The 19,717-nt window shown below is 40.6% G+C and overlaps 1 protein-coding gene across 13 annotated transcripts in view; it reads right to left on the reverse strand.

Moving 5' to 3' along the window:
* The window catches only part of MTUS2 (microtubule associated scaffold protein 2), a 505,315-nt gene that overhangs the window by 439,926 nt on the left and 45,672 nt on the right, over positions 1–19,717 (reverse strand). For 2 of the 13 annotated variants that reach the window (XM_057533082.1, XM_057533076.1), the window contains exon 5: positions 7,622–7,713. The exons of the other annotated variants lie outside the window; for them this stretch is intronic. The gene's annotated coding sequence lies outside the window, so the exon portion shown is untranslated. The remainder of the gene's footprint in view (positions 1–7,621; positions 7,714–19,717) is intronic. 13 annotated transcript variants of the gene reach the window in all.

The raw sequence follows: 19,717 nt of genomic DNA on the forward strand, positions 1-19,717 counted from the left end.
CACCCACCTGCTTCCAGAACAGTCTCTCTTCTGCCTCTTCTCCACAAAGCCCCCAAGTGATCCTTTCAAAATTAAGTCAGAAGATAACACTCCCCTGCTCAAAACCCTCCAGCCTCATATCACTCAGCCATAAAAAAGAATAAAATAATGCGATTTGCAGCAACATGGATGGACCTAGAGATTATCACACTAAGCGAAGTAAGACAAAGACAAATACTGTAACATACAGTATCACTTACATGTGAAATCTTAAAAAATGACACAAATGAACTTATTTACAAAACAAACAGACTCACAGACATAGAGAATAAACTTATGATTACCAAAGGGGAAATGGGGGGGGGGGGGATAAATTTGGGATTTGAGATTAGCAGATACACACCACTATATATAAAATAAACAAGGACCTACTTACAGCACAGGGAACTATATTCAATATCTTGTAATAAACTATAATGGAACACAATCTGAAAAAAATAGATATATATGTATGTATAACTGAATCACTTTGCTGTACACCTGAAACATTGTCAATCAACTATAGTTCAATAAAAAAACAATTAAAATTTTAAAAAAAACCCTCCAGCCTCCTCCAATCTCACACAGTAAAGCAAAACTCCTAATGATGGCCCACAAGGCCCTGCCCAGTGTGGTCCCTACATTCCTCGACGTCACACCTGACCATCCCAGCCCCCATGCAGCCACCGTGCTCCAGATGCACCGGCCACTTTGCTGCTCCAAGTGCACAGAGACATTCGCATCTCGGGGCTGTCAGACTTGCCATTCCCTCTGTCTGGAGTGTCCTTCCCCAAGAGATCTGCAGCCTCCCTCCTCCTCACCTTCAGGGGACCCTGTGAGGCTCTCCCTAATGACCTTACTCAAAACATCAGCTATCCCAGCACAGCCATCACCCTTCCTTCCAAACATGTTTTCACAACCCTCACCACCACGTAGCATACATATATTTCTTACTTATTTTCCTTGATTTTGGTTTGGTTTGTCCACTGCTATATCCCCAAGTGCCTGAAACAGTGCCTGGAACCAGTGAAGGACTCAATAAATATCTACTGAATATATAACAAATCAACAGATAATTTATCTACTTTTTTGAAATATAATATTTAATATTCATCTTTAGGATTGATCCATGCAAATGTGTGCTGTAAATACCTCCTGCCTGTAAACCAGGGCCATCCAGAGCGAAAGGTGAGTAAAGATGGTTAAGATGGACACACTCCTAACCTTGACCCAAAGCCTGCTCATGGTCCGCACATTACTGCCTCTCCCAAGCAAGTCTGGATCCGAGTTCAGGCACTCATCAGCTGCCCAACTTGGGAACAGCACGTTTCTTTCTGGGCTTCAGTATCCTCGTTTGGAGAACACTTAACCACCCTAAGTAGGGCACGTGGAAAAGCATCTGCACAGTAGTTGGAGCACAGGCTTCCATAAATGTTGACCATCAATGTCAGCTCCTTTCCGTCCTTTCTGTCCACAGAGGTAAATAAACACTACTAACAATCTCCTCCTTGTTGGCCTTCTGGCATCACTCAGGGGCCAAGAACAGTCTTCAGCCTAGTTGAACACAAAAGTCTGTATTTTCACCAAATTTTCTCTAATGTTTACCAGATGATGTATCAAAAAAAAAATAATCACTGCAAAGCAAGATCTTTAAAAAGCAAAATATGAACGATGCTTTTCTTAAAACACCCAAACCAAATCTATTAAGAGAAAGTCAACTACACAGAAATTTATTTATTTATTTATGTATTTATGTATGTATGTATTCATTCATTCATCCATTCATTCATTTGTTCTTTTTTTCGTTCTTTCATCTGGAAAATATAATAACCTGAAGTCAAAATCAATCACTGATAAATTTCAGTACAGTCATTCCAAGCGGACTCTTACCTAAAAAAAAAAAAAAAATGGTGCAAATGGAAAATTCTATTAGACCTTAGAATTTTAATTCTTAAATTACAAATGGGTGAAGAATCTAACAAAATGGCAAACTCTTCCAATAATTACAGCCAGTTTTGTCCAATTCCCGTACACCAGGGAAATCTGGGGCTTGTATTTAAAAAATAAAAGAACTTTTTATTTTGAAATAATTATCAATTCATAGGAAGTAGCCAAAAAAATACAGAGGTCCCATGTATTCTTCACCCAGTTTCCCTCATTGAAACATCTTGCTAAACTACAGGAAAATATCAAACCAGAAAATTGGTACAACCTACAAACTTAATTCAGATTTAACCAGTTTAAATGCACACATTTCTCTGTGTGTGTGTGAGCGTTGCAGTTCCACGCATTCTTCTTTATTATGGTAAAATATGCATAATGGAAAATTTACCATCTCAACCATTTTCAGGCGGCATTAAGTACACACATATTGTGTGCACCCATCACCACCAACCAAAACTTTTTTATATTCCCAGACTGAAACTCTGTACCCTTTAGGTAATAACCCCCCAATCCTCCCTCCTCCTAGTCCCTGGCAACCACCATTCTACTTTTTGTCTCTATGAATTTGACTACTGAAGGTACCTCCTATACGTGGCATCATACCTTTGTCCTCTTATTTCCGGCTTATTTCACTTAGCATAATGTCTTCAAGGTTCATCCATACTGTAGCATCTCAGAATTTCCAGCCTTTTTAAGGATGAATAATAGTCCACTGGGTGGATATACGACATCCGCTTATCCATCCATTTGTCAATGGACATTTGGATTGTTTCCACCTTTTGCTTACTGTGAATAATGTTGCTGTGAACAGGGGTGTACAAATATGTGTTTGAGTCTCTGCTTTCAGTTCTTTTGGATATATATCCAGAAGTATGGGACTGCTGGATCATATGGTAGTTCTATGTTTAATTTGTTGAGGAACTTCATACTCTTTTCCATAATGGCTGCACCAATTTACATTCTCATCAGCAATGCACAAGGGTTCCAATTCGTCCATATGCTGGCCAACACGTATTATTTCCTGTTACTTTAATAATAGTCATCCTGATGGGTATAAAGTCCTCATGGGTGGTTTTGATTTACTCTCCCTAATGATTAGCAATGGTGAGCATCTCTTCAATGCAATTTATAACATGTTTAGATTCGTGAAACCACAGTCTAAATCTCATCACTACAACTACAAGACAGAACCGTTTGAGCACCATGGGGCTCCTCTGTGCTACCCCCCGACAGCGACACTGTCCCCCATTTCAAACCCCTGGCAACCACTAATCTGTTCTCCATCTTCATACTTCTGTTCTTTTAAGAACGCTGTATTAACAGACTATTTAACCTTTTGATATTGGCTTTTTTCATGCAACGTAACTCCCTGGAGATGCATCTAAGTTGTCACATGTACTGATCCTTTTTACCACTACATCGTATTCCATGGTATGGCTATACCACAGCTGTTTAAACATTCACCCATTAAAGGACATCTGGATAGTTTTCACTTTTTCAATATTCTGAATAAAGCTGCTATGAACATTTGTGTACAAGTTTACATGTGAACGTACCTTTTCATTTCTCTGGGATATACAACCAATAGTGCAATTGCTGGTAAAGACATGTTTAGATTTATAGGAAACTACCAAACTGGATTCCAGAGTGGCTGTACCATTTTACATTCTGACCAGAAAATATATCAGTGATCCAGTTTTTCTGCATCTTCAGCAGCATTTGCTAGTGTCACAATTTTTTTAAATTAAGCTCACCATTTTTATCTTCAAAGTCACTATTTTTTATTTTAGCCATTCTGATAGGTGTGTAGCAATATTTTATTGTGGTTTTAATGTGCACTTCCCTGATGCCTAATGATCTGAACATCTTTTCATGTGCTTATTTGCCATCTGCGTATCCTTCTTCAGTGAAATATCCATAAAGTCTGTTCATGCTTATGTTCTCTGCCCATTTTCCAACTGGAATTTTTGTTCATTACTACTGAAGTTTTGAGAGCTCTTTATATATTCTAGATAGTGTCCATTTTTTTGATATGTAGTTTAGAAATATTTTTTCCAGTCTGGAGCTTGTCTTTTCATCCTCTTAAGAAGACCTTTTGCAGAACAAAAGTTTTAAATTGTGGCTTGTCTTTCCATTTTCTCATGTTGTTTTTTGAAAAGCAGAAGTTTTTAAATTTAGTGAAGTCTGATTTATTAAGGTTTTCATGGGTCACGCTTTTGATGTCATACCTAAGAAATCTTTTCCGTGCAAAGTCACACACAAAGGAGTTTTACAGGAGGAGTAGGAGTTTTACAGTTTTAATTTTAAATTTTTTACAGTTTTACAGTTTTAATTCTTAAATTTAGGTCCACGATTCACTTTGAGATAATTTTTGCATTTGATGTGAGATAAGAGTCTAATTTCACTGTTTTGCACATAGATGTTCAATTGTTCCAGCAACATGCATTGAAAAGACTATCCTTCCCCCTCTGAAATACTTTGGCGCCTCTGTCAAAAATCAATTGACCTTAAATGTGCGGGTTTATTTCTGGGCTTTTTATTCTGTTCCATTGATCTTTGTCTGTCCTTAGGCCAATACCAAATTCAGTAACATTAAGTCCTCCAACTATAATCTTTTACAAAATTCTCTTGGCTATTCTAGGTCTTTCGTCTTTCATTTTTACAGGCATAGTTCTATAAAAATATATTAAATAAAAAGCCAAATATATAACTATAGTCTTTTCTAGAACTCCATATTTTATAAGATTTCTCTCAACAATAGACCATACTGTACTCTTAACCATGGGTGAAACAGTCATCTTTCTCTCCAACTGTCCACCTTATCTTTTCATGTAACATAAATGCTTGAAACTTACTAAAAATAACCCCAACCACAGTAATAAAAAAACAAACTATACACAGGAAAACAAAATCTGGAATAAAATACTCAAAACATTATCTGGGATTATTGCTGACTAGTATGACTAACGTTTAGTTTTTCTTTTCCTTTTTATATATATTCCCAAATTTTCCAAATTATGCATGTTACGTTAAAATTTATTTTTCCTATTACAAAATCCATAGATTTTTTTCAATATTTAATTTTCCTTTTCTTCTAACCTTTGCTTTTTGGTGGAGAAATACAGTGTTATGATCTAAATTATTAGCATGGATATGTCAGAGTATTTACCATGATTCCTGGACTCTGATTTTCCATTTCACAAAATCCAAGAGAGAACAACAAACTTTATTAATGCCTTCCTTTATTCATTTACTGCTATGTTTCATAAATATTCAGGGATCAACCTTGCTATATTTATTCTGTTCTTGATAAAATTCATTTAATTTTTTCTCATTAGCCTGGAGTGATCTGTATTAAGAAACAGCAAGGAACAGACAGGAAGGAAATGAGATTCCAATTTCACCAAGAGCAAATGCTTTTTTCATAATTTTTCAGAATGGGTGTGAGCTAAGCACAGTGAATACTGATTTCTTCCTTAAATCACAGTATTAACCAGAATGTGTTGAACAGAAATGTAAGACAAAGTGTTGGTGAAATAAAATTTCAGCAAAAGTTGCCTAAATGTTTAATGGAATGGTGAATAGAGTCTTCTAGTAGCTGAACCTCGGTCTTTTTTCACTATATCGGATCCTTCCTAGCACCATTTCTTTGCCTCAACCCCATGAGCTATCACTTCAGAAATTATTAGTACAAACAACTTCATCTTCTTGCCCCCCTTGGCTCACTGACCCGAGTCAATCCATCCACCTTTACCGTCTCTGTTCTCCTCACAGGTTGTTGAACACTGACCCTGAAAATCACTTGACCATGCTCATGGTGCCTGGATACATCCCGAGTATCAATGTCAACTGGCCACTCAACGCTAAAGGGAAATTCTCTCCTCACTTTAGAATTTCTCACTCACATCAATTTTCAGCCTCTGCTGGATCATCAAGGGACTCAACTGTTCAATGAAAATCATTTAAAACTCTCTCTTAAAACACACATAGCAATATACCTGTCCAAGAGATATGCATCTCTCAAATTTGCAACAAGGATGTTTCAAGAGTGAACTCAAACAAGGAGAGCCCCCCATCAAGGTTTCATACCACTAGTACATAAAACAATGGGCCTGGAGAAGTCTCAAGGCAACCAATGAAACAAACATTCCAGGAAGTAAACCCTACCCTCAACGCCACGACCCTGCATTCAGGTCTAAAATGTGAACTTCCTACTTGGAATTAACAACACAGAGGAATATGAAAAAGGGGGGGGGGGTGGGGAGTAAGAAAAGGAAGTCTTAAATAGTAATTAAACTTTGTTTCTCACTGGTTCCAGAGATGACCTGGGGAAAAGCCCATTCTCACCTGAGTTTTCCTATCCACCACCAGGCACTTGAAGAAAATACATCATTTTGTAAGCCACAAAGCTCAATGTTTGAAAGTATTCCGAACCATTAGACTAAAGGCCATCAAAAAGTAGGTTTGATCCTCATATACATCAACGAAAATCTTTTGGAGCCACAAAGCATGCACCCTAATACACCAGCCATGACTCAAATGATTAAGTACAAACCTTGCACCATAACTAGAGAAAACCCACAGAGCACGCTCTATACTCAGCAGGTCAGTAGCTTCATTTCCAAGTGCAAAGGACCACATGTTGGGATGTGGTGAAACACAGGAGCCAGTACCTCTAAGGTCTGTGCTGCCTGTGAGGCAACAAGCACCAGAGCAGAGGATCAGCCAGGGCGTCCGTTATCTGGACGCTAAACGTACTTAATTAAATATCAGAACTGAATTACAGTTTATGACATCAACAGGTAAGATATACATGTACCCATATTACTACAGATCAGTGGGGAAGCTCCTGAGTATCTTCTTAACAGATTCCTTTACTAAAGCAACATTATCACCGCCTTAGTTACAGGATTTATAGTAATCTCACAGTAAACTCACTTCGTTTAACTGAACAAGCGTCGACAAGTAATGTGAGATTTTATGCTTCCTACCATATGCCATCATTATAAGATGGCATTCTCTGTTATACTTCCACCGGCTTACAAGTTATAAATAATAGATCAAATTTGCTTTTTTAGTTTCATTCAAGATGAGCCCTTAGAATGGGATATGCTAGCAAAGTTGTCTAAACACATACCTCTCAAGTTGTTTTAGTTATGTTATTTTTAATAATTCTATTAATTGTGAAATAGCAACAGGTTATTTACATAAATGTTTTTAAAATAGCTTTTAAAAGTAAGATAATAATAAGCAAGGTATAAATGTTTATGTCCCAGGAAGCAAAAGAAAACAAAGAGTCTGAGCAATGATGCCAGAAGATAAAAGAACAAATTAATAAATATTTACAGACAACCTATTATGTGCCAGGCATTGTTCCAGGTACCGGGGACACAAGAGGGAGTGTAGGGGATACTGTGTCGGTCATCCGCCCTCCTTCCTGATGAACCTGACTTTGTTCAGGTATTCACTTCTCCTCCAAGGCATCCCCTCAGGAGAAGCTGGCCACACCCCCGGCTCTACGGTTCACCCTGATTGATCCAAGGGCAATTCCATTCCCATCACCAAAGACGGGGTTCAGGAATGGGCCTGTGACTCAACCTTAGTCAAAGATCCACAAAGACTGCTTCCCGGGAACCTTTTGGAGAAGACTTTCCCCTACCTTGTGGGACCTGCAGGAAGTCGTTTTCTCTTCCTGTAGACTGTGTGTTGAGCTGAGAGGCTTGGAGATGCTGCAGCCTTCTCTACGACGGCCTGAGGAAATGGAGGAGGGGAGAGCCAAGACATTCCCATGGAAATGGAGCTGGTACCTCCAGATGATGTCACATCGAATCCTGCCCCGCCTTCCGGCTTCCGTACTTATGCGTGCTAATAAATGCCATCATTTAACTAATCTTCACTAGGTGTTCTGCGCAAGCATATGAAGGCAACTCTTCAAGGACAGAGGCTCTCTGCTTCAGAATTTATTATCTATGCGGGAACAAAACACTGATCCAATATCCAAGATCAGGCTCCTTAATTCTGAAGGAAGGCAAGAAGGGCCAAGAGATTAGGAAGGCTAAAACCCCCCTCAGAGAAAGTCATGTTTCAGCTGTTAGCTAAACTGTTTAAATAACAGCATCTCACACAAACTATTATATATAGAATGGATAAACAACAAGGTCCTACTGTATACAGCACAGGGAACTGTATTCAATATCCTGTGACAAACCATAATAGAAAAGAATATGAAAAAGAATATACATATATGTATATATGCATAACTGAGTCACTCTGCTGTATAGGAGAAATTAACACAACATTGTAAATCAACTATACTTCAATAAAATAAATTTTTTAAAAATAATTTTAAAAACAAATAAATAACAGCATCTCAGAATAATAGTGTGTAGGCAGCTAAGAATCTGGTCCTTCCTGGCATTCTGCCACCTACGCAAGTCTCATCAATTTTTAAATTTAAAAACACTTTAGTTTTTTAGTTTGGGTTTTAGTTGGCAAAACAAGTGATGAATAAAACAAATTGTAGAACATTACAAATAGCAAACCTACAAAATAATCACTTTAAAATTGCTATAAATCTTTTTAATGAGAATAATTCTTACTTACTTATACATTCTTAATATCTATGAACAGAAACCAATTTTTTTCATTTAAATATCACGATTGTTTTTGTTTTACAACTCAGACAAGAAGAGGCATTTCATTTGGATTCCTCCTTAAGACCTAAGTTTTTTTTTTAAGTAAAACTTTGAATCTAATCATATTCCACATACTTTTTTCCAATGTGTATGAAGAAATCAGAGTCTGTCTTGGCCCAAGGGTGAACATTTTAAAGTAGTTCAAAAACCTTATGATAACCAAAACAGACTCTGTATTGCACAGAAAACAGACACAAAACATACAGGGATCTGCTCCCTTAATTTTTTTGACACTAGTTCTTTTCAACAAAACCCTTTATCAAAAAGGAAAAAGAGCCCTTCTTCACAATGATAACCAATTTACAGATGGACCAATGAAACTCCAGCCATTGTAAAATTACTTTTAAATTACAGCCATTGTAAAATTACTTTAAAATCACTTTCCAGAGGGGGGAGAGAAGATGGCGGAAGAGTAAGACGCAGAGATCACATTCCTTCCCACAGATACAGTAGAAATACACCTACACGTGGAACTGCTCCTACAGAACACCCACTGAACGCTGGCAGAAAACGTCCGACCTCCAAAAAGGCAAGAAACTCCCCCCGTACTTGGGTAGGGCAAAAGAAAAAAGAAATAACAGAGACAAAAGAATAGGGACGGCACCTGCACCAGTGGGAGGGAGCCGTGAAGGAGGAAAGGTTTCCACGCACTAGGAGCCCCTTCGCGGGCGGAGACTGCGGGGGGCGGAGGGGGGAAGCTTCAGAGCCACGGAGGAGAGCGCAGCCACAGAGGTGCGGAGGGCAAAGCGGAGAGGTTCCCGCACAGAGGCTCGGCGCCGAGCAGCACTCACCAGCCCAAGAGGCTTGCCTGCTTAGCCACCGGGGCGGGCGGGGCTGGGAGCTGAGGCTCCGGCTTCGGTCGGATCGCAGGGAGAGGACTGGGGCTGGCGGCGTGAACACAGCCTGAAGGGTTTAGTGCACCACAGCTAGCCCGGAAGAAGTCCGGGAAAAAGTCTGCAGCTGCCGAAGAGGCAAGAGACTTTTTCTTGCCTCTTTGATTCGCGGCGGGCAAGGAGAGGGGATTCAGAGCGCCGCCTAAACGAACTCCAGAGAAGGGCGCGAGCCGCAGCTATCAGCGCGGATCCCACAGCAACAGGGGCGCAGAGGGAAAATCGGAGAGACTCCCGCACAGAGGCTCGGCGCCGAGCGGCGCTCACCAGCCCGAGAGGCTTGTCTGCTCCCCCGCCGGGGCGGGCAGGGCTGGGAGCTGAGGCTCGGGCTGCGGTGGGATCGCAGGGAGAGGACTGGGGCTGGCGGCGTGAACACAGCCTGAAGGGGTTAGCGCACCACAGCTAGCCGGGAGGGAGACCGGGAAAAGGTCTGCAGCTGCCGAAGAGGCAAGAGACTTTTTCTTGCCTCTTTGTTTCGCTGCGCGCAAGGAGAGGGGATTCAGAGCGCCGCCTAAACGAACTCCAGAGAAGGGCGCAAGCCACGGCGATCAGCGCGGACCCCAGAGACGGGCGTGAGACGCTGGGGCTGCTGCTGCCGCCTCCAAAAAGCCTGTGTGTGAGCACAGGTCACTCTCCACACCTCCCCTCCCGGGAGCCTGTGCAGCCCGCCACTGCCAGGGTCCCGGGATCCGGGGACAACATCCCCGGGAGAACGCACTGCGCGCCTCGAGCTGGTGCAACGTCACGCCGGCCTCGGCCGCCGCAGGCTCGCCCCGCCTCCTCTGTACCCCTCCCTCCCCGCGGCCTGGGTGAGCCAGAGCCCCCGAAGCAGCTGCTCCTTTAACCCCGTCCTGTCTGGGCGGGGAACAGACGCCCTCAGGCGACCTACACGCAGAGGCGGGTCCAAATCCAAAGCTGAACCCCAGGAGCTGTGCGAACAGGGAAGAGAAGGGGAAATCTCTCCCAGCAGCCTCAGAAGCAGCGGATTAAATCTCCACAATCAACTTCATGTACCTGCATCTGTTGAATACCTGAATAGACAACGAATCAGCCCAAATTCAGGAGGTGGACTCTGGGAGCAGGAGATATTAATTCTTCCCCTTTTCCTTTTTTTTGTGAGTGTATATGTATATGCTTCTGGGTGAGATTTTGTCTGTATAGCTTTGCTCTACAATAGCTTTATTTTACTTCACTATATTATAGCCTCTTTCTTTCTTTCTATTTTTTCTCCCTTTTACTCTGAGCCGTGTGGACGAAAGGCTCTTGGTGCTCCAGCCAGGCATCAGGGCCGTGCCTCTGAGGTGGGAGAGCCAACTTCAGAACACTGGTCCACAAGAGACCTCCCAGCTCCACGTAATACCAAACGGCAAAAATCTCCCAGAGATCTCCATCTCAACATCAAGACCCAGCTTCACTCGACGACCAGCAAGCTACAGTGCTGGACACCCTATGCCAAACAACTAGCTAGACAGGAACACAACCCCATCCATTGGCAGAGAGGCTGCCTAAAATCATAATAAGGCCACAGACACCACAAAATACACCACCAGACGTGGACGTGCCCACCAGAAAGACAAGATCTAGCCTCATCCACCAGAACTCAGGCACTAGTTCCCTCCACCAGGAAGCCTACACAACCCACTGAACCAACCTTAGCCGCTGGGGACAGATACCAAAAACAACGGGAACTACGAACCTGCAGCCTGTGAAAAGGAGACCCCAAACACAGTAAGATAGGCAAAATGAGACGACAGAAAAACACACAGCAGATGAAGGAGCAGGCTCAAAACACACTGGACTTAACAAATGAAGAGGAAATAGGTAGTCTACCTGAAAAAGAATTCAGAATAATGATAGTAAGGATGATCCAAAATCTTGGAAACAGAATAGACAAAATGCAAGAAACATTTAACAAGGATGTAGAAGAACTAAAGAGGAACCAAGCAATGATGAAAAACACAATAAATGAAATTAAAAATACTCTAGATGGGATCAATAGTAGAATAACTGAGGCAGAAGAAAGGATAAGTGACCTGGAAGATAAAATGGTGGAAATAACTACTACAGAGCAGGATAAAGAAAAAAGAATGAAAAGAACTGAGGACAGTCTCAGGGACCTCTGGGACAACATTAAACGTGCCAACATTCGAATTACAGGGGTACCAGAAGAAGAAGAGAAAAAGAAAGGGACTGAGAAAATTTTTGAAGAGATTATAGTTGAAAACTTCCCTAATATGGGAAAGGAAATAGTTAATCAAGTCCTGGAAGCACAGAGAGTCCCATACAGGATAAACCCAAGGAGGAACACGCCAAGACACATATTAATCAAACTGTCAAAAATTAAATATAAGGAAAACATATTAAAGGCAGCAAGGGAAAAAAAACAAATAACACACAAGGGAATCCCCATAAGGTTAACATCTGATCTCTCAGCAGAAACTCTGCAAGCCAGAAGGGAGTGGCAGGATATACTTAAAGTCATGAAGGAGAAAAACCTACAACCAAGATTACTCTACCCAGCAAGGATCTCATTCAGATTCGATGGAGAAATTAAAACCTTTACAGACAAGCAAAAGCTGAGAGACTTCAGCACCACCAAACCAGCTTTACAACAAATGCTAAAGGAAATTCTCTAGGCAAGAAACACAAGAGAAGGAAAACACCTACAATAACAAACCCAATACATTTAAGAAAATGGGAATAGGAACATACATATCGATAATTACCTTGAATGTAAATGGATTAAATGCTCCCACCAAAAGACACAGGCTGGCTGAATGGATACAAAAACAAGACCCATACATATGCTGTCTACAAGAGACCCACTTCAGACCTAGGGACACATACAGACTGAAAGTGAGGGGATGGAAAAAGATATTCCATGCAAATGGAAATCAAAAGAAAGCTGGAGTAGCAATTCTCATATCAGACAAAATAGACTTTAAAATAAAGACTATTACAAGAGACAAAGAAGGACACTATATAATGATCAAGGGATCGATCCAAGAGGAAGGTATAACAATTGTAAATATTTATGCACCCAACATAGGAGCACCTCAATACATAAGGCAAATACTAACAGCCATGAAAGGGGAAATTGACAGCAACACAATCATAGTAGGGGACTTTAACACCCCACTTTCACCAATGGACAGATCATCCAAAATGAAAATAAATAAGGAAACACAAGCTTTAAATGATACATTAAACAAGATGGACTTAATTGATATTTATAGGACATTCCACCCAAAAACAACAGAATACACATTTTTCTCAAGTGCTCATGGAACATTCTCCAGGATAGATCATATCTTGGGTCACAAATCAAGCCTTGGTAAATTTAAGAAAATTGAAATCGTATCAAGTATCTTTTCCGACCACAATGCTATGAGACTAGATATCAATTACAGGAAAAGATCTGTAAAAAATACAAACACATGGAGGCTACACAATACATTACTTAATAACGAAGTGATTACTGAAGAAATCAAAGGGGAAATCAAAAAATAGCTAGAAACAAATGACAATGGAGACACGACGACCCAAAACCTATGGGACGCAGCAAAAGCAGTGCTAAGAGGGAAGTTTATAGCAATACAAGCCTACCTCAAGAAACAGGCAACATCTCGAATAAACAACCTAACCTTGCACCTAAAGCAATTAGAGAAAGAAGAACAAAAAAACCCCAAAGCCAGCAGAAGGAAAGAAATTATAAAGATCAGGTCAGAAATAAATGAAAAAGAAATGAAGGAAACAATAGCAAAAATCAATGAAACTAAAAGCTGGTTCTTTGAGAAGATAAACAAAATTGATAAACCATTAGCCAGACTCATCAAGAAAAAAAGGGAGAAGACCCAGATCAATAGAATTAGAAATGAAAAAGGAGAAGGAACCACTGACACTGCAGAAATACAAACGATCATGAGAGATTACTACAAGCAACTCTATGCCAATAAAATGGACAACGTGGAAGAAATGGACAGATTCTTAGAAATGCACAAACTGCCGAGACTGAACCAGGAAGAAATAGAAAATATGAACAGACCAATCACAAGCACTGAAATTGAAACTGTGATTAAAAACCTTCCAACAAACAAAAGCCCAGGACCAGATGGCTTCACAGGTGAATTCTATCAAACATTTAGAGAAGAGCTAACACCTATCCTTCTCAAACTCTTCCAAAATATTGCAGAGGGAGGAACACTCCCAAACTCATTCTACGAGGCCACCATCACCCTGATACCAAAACCAGACAAAGATGTCACAAAGAAAGAAAACTACAGGCCAATATCACTGATGAACATAGATGCAAAAATCCTCAACAAAATACTAGCAAACAGAATCCAACAGCACATTAAAAGGATCATACACCATGATCAAGTGGGGTTCATCCCAGGAATGCAAGGATTCTTCAATATACACAAATCAATCAATGTGATACACCATATTAACAAATTGAAGGAGAAAAACCATATGATCATCTCAATAGATGCAGAGAAAGCTTTCGACAAAATTCAACACCCATTTATGATAAAAGCCCTGCAGAAAGTAGGCATAGAGGGAACTTTCCTCAACATAATAAAGGCCATATATGACAAACCCACAGCCAACATTGTCCTCAATGGTGAAAAACTGAAACCATTTCCACTAAGATCAGGAACAAGACAAGGTTGCCCACTCTCACCACTATTATTCAACATAGTTTTGGAAGTGTTAGCCACAGCAATCAGAGAAGACAAAGAAATAAAAGGAATCCAAATCGGAAAAGAAGAAGTAAAGCTGTCACTATTTGCAGATGACATGATACTATACATAGAGAATCCTAAAGATGCTACCAGAAAACTCCTAGAGCTAATCAATGAATTTGGTAAAGTAGCAGGATACAAAATTAATGCACAGAAATCTCTTGCATTTCTATACACTAATGACGAAAAATCTGCAAGTGAAATTAAGAAAACACTCCCATTTACCATTGCAACAAAAAGAATAAAATATCTAGGAATAAACCTACCTAAGGAGACAAAAGACCTGTATGCAGAAAATTATAAGACACTGATGAAAGAAATTAAAGATGATACAAATAGATGGAGAGATATACCATGTTCCTGGATTGGAAGAATCAACATTGTGAAAATGTCTCTACTACCCAAAGCAATCTACAGATTCAATGCAATCCCTATCAAACTACCACTGGCATTTTTCACAGAACTAGAACAAAAAATTTCACAATTTGTATGGAAACACAAAAGACCCCGAATAGCCAAAGCAATCTTGAGAACGAAAAATGGAGCTGGGGGAATCAGGCTCCCTGACTTCAGACTATATTACAAAGCTTCAGTAATCAAGACAGTTTGGTATTGGCACAAAAACAGAAATATAGATCAATGGAACAGGATAGAAAGCCCAGAGATAAACCCACACACATATGGTCAACTTATCTTTGATAAAGGAGGCAAGCATATACAGTGGAGAAAAGACAGCCTCTTCAATAAGTGGTGCTGGGAAAATTGGACAGGAACATGTAAAAGTATGAAATTAGAACACTCCCTGACACCATGCACAAAAATAAACTCAAAATGGATTAAAGACCTAAGTGTAAGGGCAGACACTATCAAACTCTTAGAGGAAAACATAGGCAGAACACTCTATGACATACATCACAGCAAGATTCTTTATGACCCAGCTCCCAGAGAAATGGAAATAAGGACACAAATAAACAAATGGGACCTAATGAAACTGAAAAGCTTTTGCACAGCAAAGGAAACCATAAACAAGACCAAAAGACAACCCTCAGAATGGGAGAAAATATTTGCAAATGAAGCAACTGACAAAGGATTAATCTCCAAGATTTACAAGCAGCTCATGCAGCTCAATAACAAAAAAACGAACAACCCAATCCAAAAATGGGCAGAAGATCTAAATAGACATTTCTCCAAAGAAGATATACAGATGGCCTACAGACACATGAAAGAATGCTCAACATCATTAATCATTAGAGAAATGCAAATCAAAACTACAATGAGATATCATCTCACACCGGTCAGAATGGCCATCATCAAAAAATCTAGAAACAATAAATGCTGGAGAGGGTGTGGAGGAAAGGGAACACTCTTGCACTGTTGGTGGGAATGTAAATTGATACAGCCACTATGGAGAACAGTATGGAGGTTCCTTAAAAAACTAAAAATACAACTACCATACGACCCAGCAATCCCACTACTGGGCATATACCCTGAGAAAACCATAGGTCAAAAAGAGTCATGTACCAAAATGTTCATTGCAGCTCTATTTACAATAGCCAGGACATGGAAGCAACCTAAATGTCCATCGACAGATGAATGGATGAAGAAGATGTGGCACATATATACAATGGAATATTACTCAGCCATAAAAAGAAATGAAATGGAGGTATTTGTAATGAGGTGGATGGAGTTAGAGTCTGTCATACAGAGTGAAGTAAGTCAGAAAGAGAAAAAACAAATACAGTATGCTAACATATATATATGGAATCTAAGGGAAAAAAAAAAAAAAGGCCATGAAGAACCTAGTGGCAAGACGGGAATAAAGATACAGACCTACTAGAGAATGGACTTGAGGATATGGGGAGGGGGTGGGGTGAGATGTGACAGGGTAAGAGAGTGTCATGGACATATATACACTACCAAATGTAAAATAGATAGCTAGTGGGAAGCAGCCGCATAGCACAGGGAGATCAGCTAGGTGCTTTGTGACCACCTAGAGGGGTGGGATGGGGAGGGTGGGAGGGAGGGAGATGCAAGAGGGAAGAGAAATGGGAACATATTGTATATGTATAACAGATTCACTTTGTTATAAAGCAGATGCTAACACACTATTGTAAGGCAATTATACTTCAATAAAGATGTTTGAAAAAAAAAAAATCACTTTCCAGTGAAAACGAACTGGAATTTAATAGCTTTGAAAGGGCTCTATGATCAATGCCAATGTGAAGTTATCTGAACAATGAGCTACCCAGTTAAACTCACTGGAAGCTTTAATTACTTAGCTTTGAGGACCTAGAAACCCAGAGCAAGTTAAGAGAGTTAGGTCCAACTAGGGTAGCAGTTGAAGCCAGAGTCAAGATGCTAAAGAGCTCTTCAATAGCTCTAAATATTTCTTCCCTTTGAAAAGGATCTGCAGCTGATTTGCAGACAAGCAAATCAACGCTGTGTAAACATTACAGCTGGGTGGTTTTGAAAGAGAAGTTGCTGGCAATTGTCCTGTATTGCACTTATGTTTACCAACCTCCTCCTTTCTGCTTGCACCCAAGAGCTAAAGAGAAACCAAGAGGATCCTACACCCACTCAAGTTACAGAAGGGGGATGCTGAGAGGAATCCTAGAGATCACCCAGCCCAGTGCTTCCCAGACTCTGGTCTGAAATAAAGTTCTAACCAGTCAGCCTACAGTGAAATTTAAAAAAAAAAAAAAAAAAAAGGATGACATATAGTGAACTCTTTATAAAGCTCAATTTACTCTGTCTCTAAAGGACCGATAGTCTGAGATTACAGCTTTCCTACCTTTCTGGAGTTAAAATATCCTTTCCTTCATGAACTCTCTATAGGCAACAAAAGCAAGGAAAGAATGACAGTGATGGTGGTAGGTGACTGAAGATTTTTTTAACTACTTTGTTGGCAAAATAAAAATTTGGAAGATTTTTCCCATAGCTCTCTAGTCCCTGAAATCCAAAAAGCTATGAATGCACTAATTTAAATCCAATTTTTCCCTTTATAAGGCCTGAGTCCTGCTAATGGATGAAACTCTAGCACGAGGAGAAATACAAGCAGTAGCAAACTGCATGGAAGGGACACCCTGGGCAGATGGAACCCAGGACCCACAGTCTAACACCAGAAGGGTCACCCTGTTCCTCCCCCTACAGCCCAACCCAGAAGGATGACAGAGAGCTTCCTAGATCTCCGGCATAAACGAACAGAAAACCACCAGTATTGTCACTGCTTACTGATGACTCTGGGAGAGAGTTAAACCACCACAGAAATACAGGTTCCAAGGCAAGAAACAGATGAATTTGTCATACAGGACAACACTACCATAGGGTAGCAAATCACACATTACTATACTGCAGTGTGAATTTTCACCTGAGTAGGCTAAAACGCACATCCAAAACTGACTAGGTTCTTAATTTGAGAGAAAATGCCATCCTTCCGACATCCATTTCCTCTTCCTGTTTTCCTTAAAGCAGCCCTGTGACCCCTTCATGTCTGCTACAGGTAGACAAAAGTGAATGATACAAACAGAAAGTGCTCTGAACTCCTTAGAAGTAGGTATGAAGATTCTGTGGCCGTCGAATTATCTGCGTGGGTCTTTTCGGGACTCCCTTCAAAGGACTGTTACTGCCCCAGGACCCCGGAGTCGGAGCCAACAGCACACATCTTGGTTACGACAGCGGGGCAGAAGAGGCTCAGCACTGACAATCGCTCCCCTGGTTCCCTGCGCCAGGGTTTCAGGAGAAAGGTAAGAAGCTGCCACCGTCAGGCACGGGCGCAAAACAGCAACGACGCGGTCTAGGTGAGACATCCTCAGGACAGCTGCTGGACTCACGCTCTCCACCTGATGCAGGAACTGCCAATATGCTTCACCTGAGTACTGAAGGAACCCCCAATGCCCTGTTGAAGCGTTACCAGAGAACTTAAATACTGCTACAACGTGAGTCTTCTCGTATCAACCTTTCCTCCCACTGGATATATTTTAAGCAATCCAAAGTGATGTTTGGCAGGAAAGTAGCGAACCTTTGACTTTGCATAGGAGATTTTTGCCAAGTTCCGGATAACATTTCTCCTCCTCCGAAAGCCCCTGGCACAGGCAGGAGGTTTAGAACTGTCACTCTGCATTATTGGTCAATACAGTGCCCCGCCTCCATTTTTTTCTTATAATTTTTTTCCTTACGTTTTTAATCAATATTAAATCAAATATGAGGGGGAAAGTGGGAAGACGAGAAAGAGCTATGGTTACATACCCCAATGGGGGACAGCCACAAGCAAGTTTACTGAGTAGTAACAGAGAGAGGAGGGTTTGCTTAATACAAAGAGGCAAAGGTCTTTTAGAAGCTAAACATTTTGCCATTCTTGGCATCTGTCTTACACAAGGCTAGACCAGCACATTCTTTCACCACCATTCTGCCCTCCCCCACCTACCACTGCAGGACAGTAGTTACGATTTAAGACTTTTGCTTACTTTTTCACAGACTTGCAGGGATTTAGGGATTATTTCTGTAACTTGAACGTTTGCTTCAGGTAGCAGGTGTAAAATGCTGCATTTTGATGCATTCATGATCTGTTACTGTCCTCAAAAACTTAGCGTTTTAAAATTCATTTTAAAATTTCAATCAACCCTCCATCATTAAATACATTTTTAAAAGCAGGATGTAGCAACTTTAAAATGCAGGCCTGGAAGTCATACACAGGAGGATATCCAATCCTCCTACTATCAAATCCTATCAAATTATACAAGACAGAGAAACCTACCTGCCTAGTTCTCAACCAAAAATAAAAGCTAAATCAAAATTCTACAAGTTAAAATGAAAATTCAATAGTTTGTCCTAAAACCATTATTTGCAAACCACTGCTTAAATCTTATGTAAACTATCTTTAATATAAGAATTCTGTGCAGAGAGTTTATAATAAATCTCAGTATTTACTTCAAACCATCTGAAAACAAACGTGAAAACCTAGCTGAAAAGCAAGAATCAGTCATGTTAGTATTTTCACACGGCACATTCCTAACCCACAGTTCTCGGCAGCACAGAAGCACAGATGCCGCGGGGATGAATAACAGAACCGTCAAAGGCCATGTGCCGAGAAGCAGGAGGTGGCCCCAGCGCTTCTTTGTTCCTGCCACACCCTTACCTGCACACTTCTACCATCATCTATGCTTACCAACTACTTCAAGTTCAGGAAAATGATGCTCCAGTCGCCTGAATTTCACCGGAAGAAAAAAAGAAAATTCACACAGCTTCAGGTGAGCTATGGATAAATTAACACTTAAGCTCAAACAGGATCAAAACAATGAGATGGTACAGTAAACAGCACCAGTCACAGTGGCCACCGTCTCGTATGCAGGTGCAAAATGCAGCGCACACACGTGCGCCCGTGCGGACCGCAAGCATCCTCCCGCTAATCAGCATCAGAACCACCTAG

The sequence above is a fragment of the Balaenoptera acutorostrata genome, chromosome 18 (genome assembly GCF_949987535.1).
Source record: "Balaenoptera acutorostrata chromosome 18, mBalAcu1.1, whole genome shotgun sequence".
NCBI classification, from domain to species: Eukaryota; Metazoa; Chordata; class Mammalia; order Artiodactyla; family Balaenopteridae; genus Balaenoptera; species Balaenoptera acutorostrata.